Source organism: Lasioglossum baleicum, unplaced genomic scaffold (assembly GCF_051020765.1).
Source record: "Lasioglossum baleicum unplaced genomic scaffold, iyLasBale1 scaffold0039, whole genome shotgun sequence".
Lineage (NCBI taxonomy): Eukaryota > Metazoa > Arthropoda > Insecta > Hymenoptera > Halictidae > Lasioglossum > Lasioglossum baleicum.
The window spans coordinates 631,544-652,610 of NW_027469099.1; positions in this window are offsets into that span (position 1 = coordinate 631,544).

The following is a 21,067-nucleotide window of genomic DNA, read 5'->3' on the forward strand; positions in this document are numbered from 1 at the left end:
TTTGTTGTGTTTTGTCCATTGTATTTATTTACTTATTATTATTTATTTATTTATTGACTTTTATTTTATCTATTTTATCTATACACGTTTTCATTTATTGATTTTATCTTTTATTTTAACGTATTTTAAGTTTTATGCGGGTCGACCAGGGGGGCGGGACGGTGGGAGGGGACAGGCGCGAGCCGGAACTCGCCTCTGTCCTCTCCTTGACGCGTGCGGAAAAAATACAATGCAGTATGTACGAGTATTTGCACATGTATACAAATCGGATGGCGCGGTAACAAAAATTCTAAATTATACAGCACAAGTTGCAGCAATGCATGCGCATAAGTTAAATTACCTGCATACCGCCGTTTCCTCATAATGTGTGTTCATAACTGGCACTGGGAGGATCGCAGTGCCACCACTGCGAGGAGGCCCAGGTCTCTGCGCGGCATACGCTGGAAGAATGTCCAGCGTGGTCGGCGCCGCGCAGAGACCTAAGGGGCGTTATTGGGATGGACCTCTCGTTGCCGGTCGTGGTCGAACACATGATCGGCAGCGAGAGGTCAAGAGCAGCGTTTGCCTCCTTCTGCGAGATTGTGATAACGCAGAAGGAGGCAGCGGAGAGGGAGAGGAAAGCCGACCCCCTCTCCGCCAGGAGGCTTGCATCGGCGGGGCAACCCCGACGAGTCCGACGGCCCCCTGTAAGGGGCCGCAGACGTAATGGCGGCGGTGGGACTACTTAGTACTTCCACCACCGCCAAGGGGGGCTGGCCGTTAAGGCGCCCCCGGGGTGGGCAGCTCGCGGGGGGCGAGGTGGAGCAATAATCCCCTCCCCCCTCTACAAAGATGCGACCTGCCGGTCGACCCCCCTCCTTTTATTTTATAATATTTCATTTTATTCTATATATATTTTATATTCTATATTATAAATTTTATCTTTATCTTTTATTCCCCTTTATTTTGCCCCCCTTCTTATGTTTGTTGTGTTTTGTCCATTGTATTTATTTACTTATTATTATTTATTTATTTATTGACTTTTATTTTATCTATTTTATCTATACACGTTTTCATTTATTGATTTTATCTTTTATTTTATCGTATTTTAAGTTTTATGCGATTCGACCAGGGGGGTGGGACGGGGGGAGGGGACAGACGCGAGCCGGAACTCGCCTCTGTCCCCTCATTGTCGCGTGCGGAAAAAAATACAATGCAGCGTGTACGAGTATTTGCACATGTATACAAATCGGATGGCGCGGTAACAAAAATTCTAAATTATACAGCACTAGTTGCAGCAATGCATGCGCATAAGTTAAATTGCCTGCATACCGCCGTTTCCTCAAACTGTGTGTTCATCACTGGCACTGGGAGGATCGCAGTGCCACCACTGCGAGGAGGCCCAGGACTCTGCGCGGCAGACGCTGGAAGAATGTCCAGTGTGGTCGGCGCCGCGCAGAGACCTAAGGGGCGTTATTGGGATGGACGTCTCGTTGCCGGTCGTGGTCGACCACATGATCGGCAGCGAGAGGTCAAGAGCAGCGTTTGCCTCCTTCAGCGAGATTGTGATAACGCAGAAGGATGCAGCGGAGAGGGCGAGGGAAGCCGACCCCCCCTACGCCAGGAGGCTAACATCGGCGGGGCAACCCCGACGAGGCCGACGGCCCCCTGTAAGGGGCCGCAGACGTAATGGCGGCGGTGGGACTACTTAGTACTTCCACCGCCGCCAAGGGGGGCTGGCCGTTAAGGCGCCCCCGGGGTGGGCAGCTCGCGGGGGGCGAGGTGGAGCAATAATCCCCTCCCCCCTCTACAAAGATGCGACCTGCCGGTCGACCCCCCTCCATTTATTTTATAATATTTCATTTTATTCTATATATATTTTATATTCTATATTATAAATTTTATTTTTATCTTTTATTCCCCTTTATTTTGCCCCCCTTCTTATGTTTGTTGTGTTTTGTCCATTGTATTTATTTACTTATTATTATTTATTTATTTATTGACTTTTATTTTATCTATTTTATCTATACACGTTTTCATTTATTGATTTTACCTTTTATTTTATCGTATTTTTAAGTTTTATGCGATTCGACCAGGGGGGTGGGACGGGGGGAGGGGACAGACGCGAGCCGGAACTCGCCTCTGTCCCCTCCTTGTCGCGTGCGGAAAAAAATACAATGCAGCGTGTACGAGTATTTGCACATGTATACAAATCGGATGGCGCGGTAACAAAAATTCTAAATTATACAGCACTAGTTGCAGCAATGCATGCGCATAAGTTAAATTACCTACATACCGCCGTTTCCTCAAACTGTGTGTTCATAACTGGCACTGGGAGGATCGCAGTGCCACCACTGCGAGGAGGCCCAGGACTCTGCGCTGCATACGCTGGAAGAATGTCCAGCGTGGTCGGCACCGCGCAGAGACCTAAGGGACGTTAATGGGATGGACCTCTCGTTGCCGGTCGTGGTCGACCACATGATCGGCAGCGAGAGGTCAAGAGCAGCGTTTGCCTCCTTCTGCGAGATTGTGATAACGCAGAAGGAGGCAGCGGAGAGGGAGAGGAAAGCCGACCCCCTCTCCGCCAGGAGGCTAGCATCGGCGGGGCAACCCCGACGAGTCCGACGGCCCCCTGTAAGGGGCCGCAGACGAAATGGCGGCGGTGGGACTACTTAGTACTTCCACCGCCGCCAAGGGGGGCTGGCCGTTAAGGCGCCCCCGGGGTGGGCAGCTCGCGGGGGGCGAGGTGGAGCAATAATCCCCTCCCCCCTCTACAAAGATGCGACCTGCCGGTCGACCCCCCTCCTTTTATTTTCTAATATTTCATTTTATTCTATATATATTTTATATTCTATATTATAAATTTTATCTTTATGTTTTATTCCCCTTTATTTTGCCCCCCTTCTTATGTTTGCTGTGTTTTGTCCATTGTATTTATTTACTTATTATTATTTATTTATTTATTGACTTTTATTTTATCTATTTTATCTATACACGTTTTCATTTATTGATTTTATCTTTTATTTTATCGTATTTTAAGTTTTATGCGATTCGACCAGGGGGGTGGGACGGGGGGAGGGGACAGACGCGAGCCGGAACTCGCCTCTGTCCCCTCCTTGTCGCGTGCGGAAAAAAATACAATGCAGCGTGTACGAGTATTTGCACATGTATACAAATCGGATGGCGCGGTAACAAAAATTCTAAATTATACAGCACTAGTTGCAGCAATGCATGCGCATAAGTTAAATTACCTGCATACCGCCGTTTCCTCATACTGTGTGTTCATAACTGGCATTGGGAGGATCGCAGTGCCACCACTGCGAGGAGGCCCAGGACTCTGCGCTGCATACGCTGGAAGAATGTCCAGCGTGGTCGGCACCGCGCAGAGACCTAAGGGACGTTAATGGGATGGACCTCTCGTTGCCGGTCGTGGTCGACCACATGATCGGCAGCGAGAGGTCAAGAGCACCGTTTGCCTCCTTCAGCGAGATTGTGAGAACGCAGAAGGAGGCAGCGGAGAGGGAGAGGAAAGCCGACCCCCCCCTACGCCAGGAGGCTAACATCGGCGGGGCAACCCCGACGAGGCCGACGGCCCCCTGTAAGGGGCCGCAGACGTAATGGCGGCGGTGGGACTACTTAGTACTTCCACCGCCGCCAAGGGGGGCTGGCCGTTAAGGCGCCCCCGGGGTGGGCAGGTCGCGGGGGGCGAGGTGGAGCAATAATCCCTTCCCCCCCTCTACAAAGATGCGACCTGCCGGTCGACCCCCCTCCTTTTATTTTATAATATTTCATTTTATTCTATATATATTTTATATTCTATATTATAAATTTTATCTTTATCTTTTATTCCCCTTTATTTTGCCCCCCTTCTTATGTTTGTTGTGTTTTGTCCATTGTATTTATTTACTTATTATTATTTATTTATTTATTGACTTTTATTTTATCTATTTTATCTATACACGTTTTCATTTATTGATTTTATCTTTTATTTTATCGTATTTTAAGTTTTATGCGATTCGACCAGGGGGGTGGGACGGGGGGAGGGGACAGACGCGAGCCGGAACTCGCCTCTGTCCCCTCCTTGTCGCGTGCGGAAAAAAATACAATGCAGCGTGTACGAGCATTTGCACATGTATACAAATCGGATGGCGCGGTAACAAAAATTCTAAATTATACAGCACTAGTTGCAGCAATGCATGCGCATAAGTTAAATTACCTGCATACCGCCGTTTCCTCATACTGTGTGTTCATAACTGGCACTGGGAGGATCGCAGTGCCACCACTGCGAGGAGGCCCAGGACTCTGCGCGGCAGACGCTGGAAGAATGTCCAGTGTGGTCGGCGCCGCGCAGAGACCTAAGGGGCGTTATTGGGATGGACGTCTCGTTGCCGGTCGTGGTCGACCAAATGATCGGCAGCGAGAGGTCAAGAGCAGCGTTTGCCTCCTTCAGCGAGATTGTGATAACGCAGAAGGAGGCAGCGGAGAGGGAGAGGGAAGCCGACCCCCCCTACGCCAGGAGGCTAACATCGGCGGGGCAACCCCGACGAGGCCGACGGCCCCCTGTAAGGGGCCGCAGACGTAATGGCGGCGGTGGGACTACTTAGTACTTCCACCGCCGCCAAGGGGGGCTGGCCGTTAAGGCGCCCCCGGGGTGGCAGGTCGCGGGGGGGCGAGGTGGAGCAATAATCCCTTCCCCCCCTCTACAAAGATGCGACCTGCCGGTCGACCCCCCTCCTTTTATTTTATAATATTTCATTTTATTCTATATATATTTTATATTCTATATTATAAATTTTATCTTTATCTTTTATTCCCCTTTATTTTGCCCCCCTTCTTATGTTTGTTGTGTTTTGTCCATTGTATTTATTTACTTATTATTATTTATTTATTTATTGACTTTTATTTTATCTATTTTATCTATACACGTTTTCATTTATTGATTTTACCTTTTATTTTATCGTATTTTTAAGTTTTATGCGGGTCAACCATGGGGGCGGGACGGGGGGAGGGGACAGACGCGAGCCGGAACTCGCCTCTGTCCCCTCCTTGTCGCGTGCGGAAAAAAATATAATGCAGCGTGTACCAGTATTTGCACATGTATAAAAATCGGATGGCGCGGTAACAAAAATTCTAAATCATACAGCACAAGTTGCAACAATGCATGCGCATAAGTTAAATTACCTGCATACCGCCGTTTCCTCAAACTGTGTGTTCATAACTGGCACTGGGAGGATCGCAGTGCCACCACTGCGAGGAGGCCCAGGACTCTGCGCGGCAGACGCTGGAAGAATGTCCAGTGTGGTCGGCGCCGCGCAGAGACCTAAGGGGCGTTATTGGGATGGACGTCTCGTTGCCGGTCGTGGTCGACCACATGATCGGCAGCTAGAGGTCAAGAGCAGCGTTTGCCTCCTTCTGCGAGATTGTGATAACGCAGAAGGAGGCAGCGGAGAGGGAGAGGAAAGCCGACCCCCTCTCCGCCAGGAGGCTAGCATCGGCGGGGCAACCCCGACAAGTCCGACGGCCCCCTGTAAGGGGCCGCAGACGTAATGGCGGCTGTGGGACTACTTAGTACTTCCACCGCCGCCAAGGAGGGCTGGCCGTTAAGGCGCCCCCGGGGTGGGCAGCTCGCGGGGGGCGAGGTGGAGCAATAATCCCCTCCCCACCTCTATAAAGATGCGACCTGCCGGTCGACCCCCCTCCTTTAATTTATAATATTTCATTTTATTCTATATATATTTTATATTCTATATTATAAATTTTATCTTTATCTTTTATTCCCCTTTATTATGCCCCCCTTCTTATGTTTGTTGTGTTTTGTACATTGTATTTATTTACTTATTATTATTTATTTATTTATTGACTTTTATTTTAACTATTTTATCTATACACGTTTTCATTTATAGATTTTATCTTTTATTTTATCGTATTTTAAGTTTTATGCGGGTCGACCAGGGGGGGGGGTCGGTGGGAGGGGACAGACGCGAGCCGGAACTCGCCTCTGTCCCCTCCTTGACGCGTGCGGAAAAAATACAATGCAGCGTCTACGAGTATTTGCACATGTATAAAAATCGGATGGCGCGGTAACAAAAATTCTAAATCATACAGCACAAGTTGCAGCAATGCATGCGCATAAGTTAAATTACCTGCATACCGCCGTTTCCTCAAACTGTGTGTTCATAACTGGCACTGGGAGGTTCGCAGTGCCACCACTGCGAGGAGGCTCAGGACTCTGCGCGGCAGACGCTGGAAGAATGTCCAGTGTGGTCGGCGCCGCGCAGAGACCTAAGGGGCGTTATTGGGATGGACGTCTCGTTGCCGGTCGTGGTCGACCACATGATCGGCAGCGAGAGGTCAAGAGCAGCGTTTGCCTCCTTCTGCGAGATTGTGATAACGCAGAAGGAGGCAGCGGAGAGGGGGAGGAAAGCCGACCCGCTCTCCGCCAGGAGGCTTGCATCGGCGGGGCAACCCCGACGAGTCCGACGGCCCCCTGTAAGGGGCCGCAGACGTAATGGCGGCGGTGGGACTACTTAGTACTTCCACCGCCGCCAAGGGGGGCTGGCCGTTAAGGCGCCCCCGGGGTGGGCAGCTCGCGGGGGGCGAGGTGGAGCAATAATCCCCTCCCCCCTCTACAAAGATGCGACCTGCCGGTCGACCCCCCTCCTTTTATTTTATAATATTTCATTTTATTCTATATATATTTTATATTCTATATTATAAATTTTATCTTTATCTTTTATTCCCCTTTATTTTGCCCCCCTTCTTATGTTTGTTGTGTTTTGTCCATTGTATTTATTTACTTATTATTATTTATTTATTTATTGACTTTTATTTTATCTATTTTATCTATACACGTTTTCATTTATTGATTTTACCTTTTATTTTATCGTATTTTTAAGTTTTAAGCGGGTCAACCAGGGGGGCGGGACGGGGGTAGGGGACAGACGCGAGCCGGAACTCGCCTCTGTCCCCTCCTTGTCGCGTGCGGAAAAAAATACATTGCAGCGTGTACGAGTATTTGCACATGTATACAAATCGGATGGCGCGGTAACAAAAATTCTAAATTATACAGCACTAGTTTCAGCAATGCATGCGCATAAGTTAAATTACCTGCATACCGCCGTTTCCTCAAACTGTGTGTTCATAACTGGCACTGGGAGGATCGCAGTGCCACCACTGCGAGGAGGCCCAGGACTCTGCGCGGCAGACGCTGGAAGAATGTCCAGTGTGGTCGGCGCCGCGCAGAGACCTAAGGGGCGTTATTGGGATGGACGTCCCGTTGCCGGTCGTGGTCGACCACATGATCGGCAGCGAGAGGTCAAGAGCAGCGTTTGCCTCCTTCAGCGAGATTGTGATAACGCAGAAGGAGGCAGCGGAGACGGAGAGGGAAGCCGACCTTGTCTACGCCAGGAGGCTAACATCGGCGGGGCAACCCCGACCAGGCCGACGGCCCCCTGTAAGAGGCCGCAGACGTAATGGCGGCGGTGGGACTACTTAGTACTTCCACCGCCGCCAAGGGGGCTGGCCGTTAAGGCGCCCCCGAGGTGGGCAGGTCGCGGGGGGCGAGATGGAGCAATAATCCCCTCCCCACCTCTATAAAGATGCGACCTGCCGGTCGACCCCCCTCCTTTAATTTATAATATTTCATTTTATTCTATATATATTTTATATTCTATATTATAAATTTTATCTTTATCTTTTATTCCCCTTTATTATGCCCCCCTTCTTATGTTTGTTGTGTTTTGTACATTGTATTTATTTACTTATTATTATTTATTTATTTATTGACTTTTATTTTAACTATTTTATCTATACACGTTTTCATTTATAGATTTTATCTTTTATTTTATCGTATTTTAAGTTTTATGCGGGTCGACCAGGGGGGGGGGTCGGTGGGAGGGGACAGACGCGAGCCGGAACTCGCCTCTGTCCCCTCCTTGACGCGTGCGGAAAAAATACAATGCAGCGTCTACGAGTATTTGCACATGTATAAAAATCGGATGGCGCGGTAACAAAAATTCTAAATCATACAGCACAAGTTGCAGCAATGCATGCGCATAAGTTAAATTACCTGCATACCGCCGTTTCCTCAAACTGTGTGTTCATAACTGGCACTGGGAGGTTCGCAGTGCCACCACTGCGAGGAGGCCCAGGACTCTGCGCGGCAGACGCTGGAAGAATGTCCAGTGTGGTCGGCGCCGCGCAGAGACCTAAGGGGCGTTATTGGGATGGACGTCTCGTTGCCGGTCGTGGTCGACCACATGATCGGCAGCGAGAGGTCAAGAGCAGCGTTTGCCTCCTTCTGCGAGATTGTGATAACGCAGAAGGAGGCAGCGGAGAGGGAGAGGAAAGCCGACCCGCTCTCCGCCAGGAGGCTTGCATCGGCGGGGCAACCCCGACGAGTCCGACGGCCCCCTGTAAGGGGCCGCAGACGTAATGGCGGCGGTGGGACTACTTAGTACTTCCACCGCCGCCAAGGGGGGCTGGCCGTTAAGGCGCCCCCGGGGTGGGCAGCTCGCGGGGGGCGAGGTGGAGCAATAATCCCCTCCCCCCTCTACAAAGATGCGACCTGCCGGTCGACCCCCCTCCTTTTATTTTATAATATTTCATTTTATTCTATATATATTTTATATTCTATATTATAAATTTTATCTTTATCTTTTATTCCCCTTTATTTTGCCCCCCTTCTTATGTTTGTTGTGTTTTGTCCATTGTATTTATTTACTTATTATTATTTATTTATTTATTGACTTTTATTTTATCTATTTTATCTATACACGTTTTCATTTATTGATTTTACCTTTTATTTTATCGTATTTTTAAGTTTTAAGCGGGTCAACCAGGGGGGCGGGACGGGGGTAGGGGACAGACGCGAGCCAGAACTCGCCTCTGTCCCCTCCTTGACGCGTGCGGAAAAAATACAATGCAGCGTGTACGAGTATTTGCACATGTATAAAAATCGGATGGCGCGGTAACAAAAATTCTAAATCATACAGCACAAGTTGCAGCAATGCATGCGCATAAGTTAAATTACCTGCTGTGACGTGGCAGTTTTGCCAACGTCACCCGATGCCGTTTATCGGAAGACCGGGTCACCCTCTGGCAGCCTAATACGCGAGAGGCGCCGTGGCGAGCGCTCGCCCTGGGTGCGAACGAGACCCATGGGCGAGTTCTAATATTTTTGAGCGTCGCGCCAATTGCGCGACGCGTATCTGCAGGACCGTAGTCGGGCCCCAGGGGGGACCCGAAGCACCTCTCCCGCCGAGGAATGCACAGAGACCGGCGCCGGCGACAATTACAACACCGCGAGGAAAGAGGAATCGACGGGGCACAGGAAAATCAACCTGGAGGCGCCGACAAGGACGGACGAGGCCAAGCAAGGAATCTCAGCAGTCTTACCGTCGCCTCATCCGGAGAGAAACCGGATCGCTGCCGGATTGGCTCCTGTCGATCACCTCTGCGGGAAGCAGCCAATACCTACGCGACGCTGCCGGAGAACCACCGAATCGCCGAGCGCCAGGGACCGTCACGCAGGGCTAGGCCCTGTCCGAAAATCTATCCGCGATAGGTCGAACTGCGTGCGGGGGGATCAGAGCGGCAAGGGGGGGACGCTTCTCTTCCGCGTTCCCGAGACACGCAGCGAAGGATCACTTCTTCGTTGGCTCGAGACATCGAAAGTCGCGAATAGAATTTGTACGACTGCGTAATACCAAGTCTTTTGTAAACCTGACGAAGTGAGCTGCCGGTTCGAGGGACGAGAACGCTGACGAACCATCGTTGCCCTGGGTAAGCTTTCGCCAGTTCTCATTTCGATAAAGTGATCTTTCTCGCGTTGGCTCGGTAGTGTGTCGTGTCCGCGATCGCGTCGTAGAAACACCGATCTGATTTCGTAGCTGCCGGTATTCGAGACGGATTCGAAGTAATCCGCGAGGGGCGAGAATCCGGTGTGTAATAGACGCGCGGGGAATATATTTCGCGGGTGCCCGTGCTAGAGGTCGGATGGCGAGGACCCGCGTGTAGACTTAACCTCGCTACGCGCGGCGAAGGAGGAATTGCGAGCATCGGGCACTATTATGTTTTCGAGGATCCGCGCGTCATTGTCGTTATTATTCGAACCTCGAGTCGTCCCACGGTGCGACGCAGCCACGTGCTCTCGTCGTATTTCCGCAACTTGTTCTGCCGACGAGAAGCTTATAATAACGCGAATTCCATCCGAATTCGGGCGTGGAACGCGAAGATCGTGAACGCCGACGTTAAAATCACGTTGCTGCCGGATTCAGAGCGTAAAGAGAAGGACCGTAGACGGTCAAATCGCGCGTGCGACGGATCGCCGTCGCCGACCACCTGTCACGCGCCGGCTAACCTCAAAACGCTGCCGGTCGTTGTCGGCAGCCGTTCTGTAATCATCGTCGACCGAATAAAGTTGTGTTAGCCGAATCTCTGAGTCGTTATTGCGTGAGAAACCTTCCCGCCGCGGGGAATGCCTCGTGTTCCACCCGCGTAGAATCCTGCGACCATTCGTATCTCATCTTCGCGTAATATCGATTGTCGCGGGCACGTATGGGTGTCTCTCGTCGTGTTTAATAGCGAATTTAGCGTGGCATCTTCTGTGCCTGGCGCCCGAACTTTACGTAAGAGATCTCGAGAGACGACGAGCCTGCGTACAATTTTTGTCCCGGGTGGACCACGTTTCGCGCGGCCGAGCGTGGCCCGGCGGTATCGCTTGTAAATACCCGGAGTCGCTATCGTTTCGCTAAGAAACGAGAAACGACGTGACACTGCATACCGCCGTATCCTCAAACTGTGTGTTCATAACTGGCACTGGGAGGATCGCAGTGCCACCACTGCGAGGAGGCCCAGGACTCTGCGCTGCATACGCTGGAAGAATGTCCAGCGTGGTCGGCACCGCGCAGAGACCTAAGGGACGTTAATGGGATGGACCTCTCGTTGCCGGTCGTGGTCGACCACATGATCGGCAGCGAGAGGTCAAGAGCAGCGTTTGCCTCCTTCTGCGAGATTGTGATAACGCAGAAGGAGGCAGCGGAGAGGGAGAGGAAAGCCGACCCCCTCTCCGCCAGGAGGCTAGCATCGGCGGGGCAACCCCGACGAGTCCGACGGCCCCCTGTAAGGGGCCGCAGACGTAATGGCGGCGGTGGGACTACTTAGTACTTCCACCGCCGCCAAGGGGGGCTGGCCGTTAAGGCGCCCCCGGGGTGGGCAGCTCGCGGGGGGCGAGGTGGAGCAATAATCCCCTCCCCCCTCTACAAAGATGCGACCTGCCGGTCGACCCCCCTCCTTTTATTTTATAATATTTCATTTTATTCTATATATATTTTATATTCTATATTATAAATTTTATCTTTATCTTTTATTCCCCTTTATTTTGCCCCCCTTCTTATGTTTGTTGTGTTTTGTCCATTGTATTTATTTACTTATTATTATTTATTTATTTATTGACTTTTATTTTATCTATTTTATCTATACACGTTTTCATTTATTGATTTTATCTTTTATTTTATCGTATTTTAAGTTTTATGCGATTCGACCAGGGGGGTGGGACGGGGGGAGGGGACAGACGCGAGCCGGAACTCGCCTCTGTCCCCTCCTTGTCGCGTGCGGAAAAAAATACAATGCAGCGTGTACGAGTATTTGCACATGTATACAAATCGGATGGCGCGGTAACAAAAATTCTAAATTATACAGCACTAGTTGCAGCAATGCATGCGCATAAGTTAAATTACCTGCATACCGCCGTTTCCTCAAACTGTGTGTTCATAACTGGCACGGGGGGATCGCAGTGCCACCACTGCGAGGAGGCCCAGGTCTCTGCGCTGCATACGCTGGAAGAATGTCCAGCGTGGTCGGCGCCGCGCAGAGACCTAAGGGACGTTATTGGGATGGACCTCTCGTTGCCGGTCGTGGTCGACCACATGATCGGCAGCGAGAGGTCAAGAGCAGCGTTTGCCTCCTTCTGCGAGATTGTGATAACGCAGAAGGAGGCAGCGGAGAGGGAGAGGAAAGCCGACCCCCTCTCCGCCAGGAGGCTAGTATCGGCGAGGCAACCCCGACGAGGCCGACGGCCCCCTGTAAGGGGCCGCAGACGTAATGACGGCGGTGGGACTACTTAGTACTTCCACCGCCGCCAAGGGGGGCTGGCCGTTAAGGCGCCCCCGGGGTGGGCAGCTCGCGGGGGGCGAGGTGGAGCAATAATCCCCTCCACCCTCTACAAAGATGCGACCTGCCGGTCGACCCCCCTCCTTTTATTTTTTAATATTTCATTTTATTCTATATATATTTTATATTCTATATTATAAATTTTATCTTTATCTTTTATTCCCCTTTATTTTGCCCCCCTTCTTATGTTTGTTGTGTTTTGTCCATTGTATTTATTTACTTATTATTATTTATTTATTTATTGACTTTTATTTTATCTATTTTATCTATACACGTTTTCATTTATTGATTTTACCTTTTATTTTATCGTATTTTTAAGTTTTATGCGGGTCAACCATGGGGGCGGGACGGGGGGAGGGGACAGACGCGAGCCGGAACTCGCCTCTGTCCCCTCCTTGTCGCGTGCGGAAAAAAAATACAATGCAGCGTGTACGAGTATTTGCACATTTATAAAAATCGGATGGCGCGGTAACAAAAATTCTAAATCATACAGCACAAGTTGCAGCAATGCATGCGCATAAGTTAAATTACCTGCATACCGCCGTTTCCTCAAACTGTGTGTTCATAACTGGCACTGGGAGGATCGCAGTGCCACCACTGCGAGGAGGCCCAGGTCTCTGCGCGGCAGACGCTGGAAGAATGTCCAGTGTGGTCGGCGCCGCGCAGAGACCTAAGGGGCGTTATTGGGATGGACGTCTCGTTGCCGGTCGTGGTCGACCACATGATCGGCAGCGAGAGGTCAAGAGCAGCGTTTGCCTCCTTCTGCGAGATTGTGATAACGCAGAAGGAGGCAGCGGAGAGGGAGAGGAAAGCCGACCCCCTCTCCGCCAGGAGGCTAGCATCGGCGGGGCAACCCCGACGAGTCCGACGGCCCCCTGTAAGGGGCCGCAGACGTAATGGCGGCGGTGGGACTACTTAGTACTTCCACCGCCGCCAAGGGGGGCTGGCCGTTAAGGCGCCCCCGGGGTGGGCAGGTCGCGGGGGGCGAGGTGGAGCAATAATCCCTTCCCCCCTCTACAAAGATGCGACCTGCCGGTCGACCCCCCTCCTTTTATTTTATAATATTTCATTTTATTCTATATATATTTTATATTCTATATTATAAATTTTATCTTTATCTTTTATTCCCCTTTATTTTGCCCCCCTTCTTATGTTTGTTGTGTTTTGTCCATTGTATTTATTTACTTATTATTATTTATTTATTTATTGACTTTTATTTTATCTATTTTATCTATACACGTTTTCATTTATTGATTTTATCTTTTATTTTATCGTATTTTAAGTTTTATGCGATTCGACCAGGGGGGTGGGACGGGGGGAGGGGACAGACGCGAGCCGGAACTCGCCTCTGTCCCCTCCTTGTCGCGTGCGGAAAAAAATACAATGCAGCGTGTACGAGTATTTGCACATGTATACAAATCGGATGGCGCGGTAACAAAAATTCTAAATTATACAGCACTAGTTGCAGCAATGCATGCGCATAAGTTAAATTACCTGCATACCGCCGTTTCCTCAAACTGTGTGTTCATAACTGGCACGGGGGGATCGCAGTGCCACCACTGCGAGGAGGCCCAGGTCTCTGCGCTGCATACGCTGGAAGAATGTCCAGCGTGGTCGGCGCCGCGCAGAGACCTAAGGGACGTTATTGGGATGGACCTCTCGTTGCCGGTCGTGGTCGACCACATGATCGGCAGCGAGAGGTCAAGAGCAGCGTTTGCCTCCTTCTGCGAGATTGTGATAACGCAGAAGGAGGCAGCGGAGAGGGAGAGGAAAGCCGACCCCCTCTCCGCCAGGAGGCTAGTATCGGCGAGGCAACCCCGACGAGGCCGACGGCCCCCTGTAAGGGGCCGCAGACGTAATGACGGCGGTGGGACTACTTAGTACTTCCACCGCCGCCAAGGGGGGCTGGCCGTTAAGGCGCCCCCGGGGTGGGCAGCACGCGGGGGGCGAGGTGGAGCAATAATCCCCTCCACCCTCTACAAAGATGCGACCTGCCGGTCGACCCCCCTCCTTTTATTTTTTAATATTTCATTTTATTCTATATATATTTTATATTCTATATTATAAATTTTATCTTTATCTTTTATTCCCCCTTATTTTGCCCCCCTTCTTATGTTTGTTGTGTTTTGTCCATTGTATTTATTTACTTATTATTATTTATTTATTTATTGACTTTTATTTTATCTATTTTATCTATACACGTTTTCATTTATTGATTTTACCTTTTATTTTATCGTATTTTTAAGTTTTATGCGGGTCAACCATGGGGGCGGGACGGGGGGAGGGGACAGACGCGAGCCGGAACTCGCCTCTGTCCCCTCCTTGTCGCGTGCGGAAAAAAATACAATGCAGCGTGTACGAGTATTTGCACATTTATAAAAATCGGATGGCGCGGTAACAAAAATTCTAAATCATACAGCACAAGTTGCAGCAATGCATGCGCATAAGTTAAATTACCTGCATACCGCCGTTTCCTCAAACTGTGTGTTCATAACTGGCACTGGGAGGATCGCAGTGCCACCACTGCGAGGAGGCCCAGGTCTCTGCGCGGCAGACGCTGGAAGAATGTCCAGTGTGGTCGGCGCCGCGCAGAGACCTAAGGGGCGTTATTGGGATGGACGTCTCGTTGCCGGTCGTGGTCGACCACATGATCGGCAGCGAGAGGTCAAGAGCAGCGTTTGCCTCCTTCTGCGAGATTGTGATAACGCAGAAGGAGGCAGCGGAGAGGGAGAGGAAAGCCGACCCCCTCTCCGCCAGGAGGCTAGCATCGGCGGGGCAACCCCGACGAGTCCGACGGCCCCCTGTAAGGGGCCTCAGACGTAATGGCGGCGGTGGGACTACTTAGTACTTCCACCGCCGCCAAGGGGGGCTGGCCGTTAAGGCGCCCCCGGGGTGGGCAGGTCGCGGGGGGCGAGGTGGAGCAATAATCCCTTCCCCCCTCTACAAAGATGCGACCTGCCGGTCGACCCCCCTCCTTTTATTTTATAATATTTCATTTTATTCTATATATATTTTATATTCTATATTATAAATTTTATCTTTATCTTTTATTCCCCTTTATTTTGCCCCCCTTCTTATGTTTGTTGTGTTTTGTCCATTGTATTTATTTACTTATTATTATTTATTTATTTATTGACTTTTATTTTATCTATTTTATCTATACACGTTTTTATTTATTGATTTTACCTTTTATTTTATCGTATTTTTAAGTTTTATGCGGGTCAACCATGGGGGCGGGACGGGGGTAGGGGACAGACGCGAGCCAGAACTCGCCTCTGTCCCCTCCTTGTCGCGTGCGGAAAAAAATACAATGCAGCGTGTACGAGTATTTGCACATGTATAAAAATCGGATGGCGCGGTAACAAAAATTCTAAATCATACAGCACAAGTTGCAGCAATGCATGCGCATAAGTTAAATTACCTGCTGTGACGTGGCAGTTTTGCCAACGTCACCCGATGCCGTTTATCGGAAGACCGGGTCACCCTCTGGCAGCCTAATACGCGAGAGGCGCCGTGGCGAGCGCTCGCCCTGGGTGCGAACGAGACCCATGGGCGAGTTCTAATATTTTTGAGCGTCGCGCCAATTGCGCGACGCGTATCTGCAGGACCGTAGTCGGGCCCCAGGGGGGACCCGAAGCACCTCTCCCGCCGAGGAATGCACAGAGACCGGCGCCGGCGACAATTACAACACCGCGAGGAAAGAGGAATCGACGGGGCACAGGAAAATCAACCTGGAGGCGCCGACAAGGACGGACGAGGCCAAGCAAGGAATCTCAGCAGTCTTACCGTCGCCTCATCCGGAGAGAAACCGGATCGCTGCCGGATTGGCTCCTGTCGATCACCTCTGCGGGAAGCAGCCAATACCTACGCGACGCTGCCGGAGAACCACCGAATCGCCGAGCGCCAGGGACCGTCACGCAGGGCTAGGCCCTGTCCGAAAATCTATCCGCGATAGGTCGATCTGCGTGCGGGGGGATCAGAGCGGCAAGGGGGGGACGCTTCTCTTCCGCGTTCCCGAGACGCGCAGCGAAGGATCACTTCTTCGTTAGCTCGAGACATCGAAAGTCGCGAATAGAATTTGTACGACTGCGTAATACCAAGTCTTTTGTAAACCTGACGAAGTGAGCTGCCGGTTCGAGGGACGAGAACGCTGACGAACCATCGTTGCCCTGGGTAAGCTTTCGCCAGTTCTCATTTCGATAAAGTGATCTTTCTCGCGTTGGCTCGGTAGTGTGTCGTGTCCGCGATCGCGTCGTAGAAACACCGATCTGATTTCGTAGCTGCCGGTATTCGAGACGGATTCGAAGTAATCCGCGAGGGGCGAGAATCCGGTGTGTAATAGACGCGCGGGGAATATATTTCGCGGGTGCCCGTGCTAGAGGTCGGATGGCGAGGACCCGCGTGTAGACTTAACCTCGCTACGCGCGGCGAAGGAGGAATTGCGAGCATCGGGCACTATTATGTTTTCGAGGATCCGCGCGTCATTGTCGTTATTATTCGAACCTCGAGTCGTCCCACGGTGCGACGCAGCCACGTGCTCTCGTCGTATTTCCGCAACTTGTTCTGCCGACGAGAAGCTTATAATAACGCGTATTCCATCCGAATTCGGGCGTGGAACGCGAAGATCGTGAACGCCGACGTTAAAATCACGTTGCTGCCGGATTCAGAGCGTAAAGAGAAGGACCGTAGACGGTCAAATCGCGCGTGCGACGGATCGCCGTCGCCGACCACCTGTCACGCGCCGGCTAACCTCAAAACGCTGCCGGTCGTTGTCGGCAGCCGTTCTGTAATCATCGTCGACCGAATAAAGTTGTGTTAGCCGAATCTCTGAGTCGTTATTGCGTGAGAAACCTTCCCGCCGCGGGGAATGCCTCGTGTTCCACCCGCGTAGAATCCTGCGACCATTCGTATCTCATCTTCGCGTAATATCGATTGTCGCGGGCTCGTATGGGTGTCTCTCGTTGTGTTTAATAGCGAATTTAGCGTGGCATCTTCTGTGCCTGGCGCCCGAACTTTACGTAAGAGATCTCGAGAGACGACGAGCCTGCGTACAATTTTTGTCCCGGGTGGACCACGTTTCGCGCGGCCGAGCGTGGCCCGGCGGTATCGCTTGTAAATACCCGGAGTCGCTATCGTTTCGCTAAGAAACGAGAAACGACGTGACAAATTTGGCGCCCGAACAGGGACCTCTCGCTGAAAGAGCGACTTGTAAAAGGGCTGTTTCGAAAAGAGATACGCGGAACTACGCGAGGCTCTCACGTAATATTCGACTTTTTCAATTTGCTTCTCGTCGAACGAACAAAGTCGGTACGCGAGCGAGGCCGTACAGGCGTCGAAAAACAAACACCCGTTCCGACCGTGAAACGTTTACGACCTTCGCAGAGCCAACGAAGCGAGCACATTTCTTATGTTACCTTGTCCTCACTGGAATTTATTTGATTTGTTGTGGTAGTGATTGAATTTAATTGCGGATGTAAATTTCCGAAATTGATTTCAAATCCCGCTGCCGGTTTTGATTGTGTATTATTGCATCTGATTATTCGATTGGATTCATTTATTATATGATACTTGAAATATTTTTTTTGCTGTGTAATTTTGCTGTGGAACGCACCTCGAGCTGAGAATAACTAGCAACGCGATCAGTTGTCTCATGCGCAATTCTGCTCAAGGAGAATGGTAAACTGTTCTCTGTAAGAGGAGATTGGGCATGCGATTTCGGTGAGAGGTTTCTAGTAGATTCCATGATGTTCGGGGTGGAAATGAACAATTTTGACTTCATTGATTACACTGTCCAACACCAAATTTTATTTCAATATACTGTTGGGTCCTTCTTATAGAGTTTTTTGCGCTGATTCCGAATCTGGTTTTAATTTTTTTCCTATACGTCCAGTTTTTGAGAAAATGGAGTTTTAAAAAAAGACATATTTTTCAACTTTAAACAAATATTGCGATGTTATTATAAAAGATATTGAATTGTTGTTTACAGCAAAAGATTCTGTAGACTTTCCCGAATACAGTGATATCCAATATTAATACATTATGATTGTTTAAACATGTTTAAACAATGATTAAAGACGGAGATGCACCACTTTTGCACCAATTTTTGCGGATATTTTCGAATTTATCTCAAAAAATAAGGGTCCAGCGAAAAATTGAACTATACCACGCGAAAGAGCAGACTTTTATCTTGAGAAACCCCCCTGTGAAGTTTGCATGGTCCACGTTTTTACCGAACCAGAAAGCAAAATATCTTCGCCCGACATGCGTTGACGCCAGTGGTGCTCTTCCACTAGCGGGGTCGTTCGTCGGGATACGGCGCGGCGCGCTGCGGTGAAACGGCGCGTGGCTATAAGCGCGCAATTATGTCAGCTTACTTAAATGAAATATTTTATTAAATGTTATATTATTGTTATTTATTATTTATTAGTATATTTATTCTGTATAAATTATTTTTGTATTTTTTAATGTTAGTCTATCGTTTATAGTATATTTAATACAAAAAATACCTTTTGTAACAAAAAAATAATTTATTCACACACTACACTATTACACTATTTACAATGCTAATATATATGTGTACACTATTCAGATATAATACACTATATCGATTTAATATGGAGCAAACTATTTTAATTATATATTTAAGTCAATAAAAATAGTCCCGTTTATATTGTGTTTGGACTTATTTTACTCGGAAGAATCTCGAGTGTTCATTGGCACTATAATTACAATACATAGATAAGACGACAATTACTGAAAATAAAATTTTTCAGTCACCGCATTGCAGACTTTCCTTACATTGTATGTATTCCGTTGTCCGTAGACCGTCATTTATTTCAAAATATGTATCGTGTTGGTTCTTAAGAAAACTGATGCCAGAGTTCAGTTTCGGCTTTGTGTTTGTTGAAATCAGTCGTGTCAAGCATTTCAAATCTGCATTGCTACGTATAAAACTTCATAAAAAACATTTATAGTTATTTATAGTATTTTAGTTGTTCTGTATATAATATATGTATTTTAGTAGTGTATTATATCTGAATAGTGTACACATATATATTAGCATTGTAAATAGTGTAATAGTGTAGTATGTGAATAAATTATTTTTTTGTTACAAAAGGTATTTTTTGTATGAAATATACTATAAACGAGAGACTAACATTAAAAAATACATAAAATAATTTATACAGAATAAATATACTAATAAATAATAAATAACAATAGTATAACATTTAATAAAATATTACATTTAAATAAGCTGACATAATTGCGCGCTTATAGCCACGCGCCGTTTCACCGCAGCGCGCCGCGCCGTATCCCGACGAACGACCGCGCTAGTGGAAGAGCACCACTGGCGTCAACGCATGTCGGGCGAAGATATTTTGCTTTCTGGTTCGGTAAAAACGTGGACCATGCAAACTTCACTGGGGGGTTTCTCAAGATAAAAGTCTGCTCTTTCGCGTGGTATAGTTCAATTTTTCGCTGGACCCTTATTTTTTGAGATAAATTCGAAAATATCCGCAAAAATTGGTGCAAAAGTGGTGCATCTCCGTCTTTAATCATTGTTTAAACATGTTTAAACAATCATAATGTATTAATATTGGATATCACTGTATTCAGGAAAGTCTACAGAATCGTTTGCTGTAAACAACAATTCAATATCTTTTATAATAACATCACAATATTTGTTTAAAGTTGAAAAATATGTTTTTTTTTCAAAGCCATGATTTTCAAAAACTGGACGTATAGGAAAAAAATTAAAACCAGATTCGGAATCAGCGCAAAAAACTCTATAAGAAGGACCCAACAGTATATTGAAATCACAAAAAAAGTTGAAATTTGTTGGACAGTGTTATCTGACATTTTGATTAATTCGGTCTTCCCCGTGCTATTTAGTTATTGGTCGTTCGATTATTTCTCTACCTTTGATATTTATTCTTCCGTATTTGTTCTTGTTATTTATTTATTCGGGTCATTGTCTTTATTTATTATTGGAAAATTTTTTTTTTCTCTCGTACATTCGTGTTTAAATTGTAAATATAAATTGTAAATAATTTTGAATTTTCGGGTGAGAATAGCGACTACTCTTCTTTACTTTCTCTACTGCTTCTCTCTCTTTCTCATTTCATACTTCTGTTCTCTTCTCACTCTTCTCTTTCGTTTCCTCTACTTTTCTTTTCTCTACTTCTCCTACTTGCTGATTCGACCCTCTCTGACTTTCTCGCTATTCTCCTCATTAGAATCTAGTTTTGTTTTCTGTGATATCTAATTTATTTCGTGTGATCTATTTATTCTTTTTGTAATATTTATGTCGTGGTCGGTCTTAATTTATTGAAAATTTTTTTTTGAACTGCGGCTCCGACGCGTTCGGACCCCAGTATAGCATAGAGGAGACCCCATATTATGTAAACATTTGAAAATTATTGTTGGATTTTGTGTATATTTTTTTTTGTGTGTGGTTCCTCTGTTACGGAGGGACCCGATATAAACTGTGGTGATGGACGGGGCGTGTTAAGGAGCTGTGCCGTCGTAAAGAGTAACGTCACGTGTCGTTTTGTTGTCATCGTTAGAATAATACTACGCTCACAAAATTAAAATTCTTTTGCGATACGGGCTAATAGCTGCCGGAAGGAGCGGCCCTTTGCGATCACCTGAGGGTGATAAAATTATTTGTGGGACGATATTTTGCTGCCGGTTTGGAAAGCTGCCGGGCAGAAACGTTCATTAGCGAGATCGTTGAACGATCACCAATTTTGGATTTGCGATAGACTTTTGCGAGTTACATCGGTACGGTTTTGTGAGAATTGCTGGAGAGGTTGCGATTTGTCGAGAGAATATATTCACGCTGCCGGGATAGGAAAGCATTTAGGCCACCCGGTGTAGTACTATCGGAATTCGAGAATTTTTTTTTGAAGCGCGT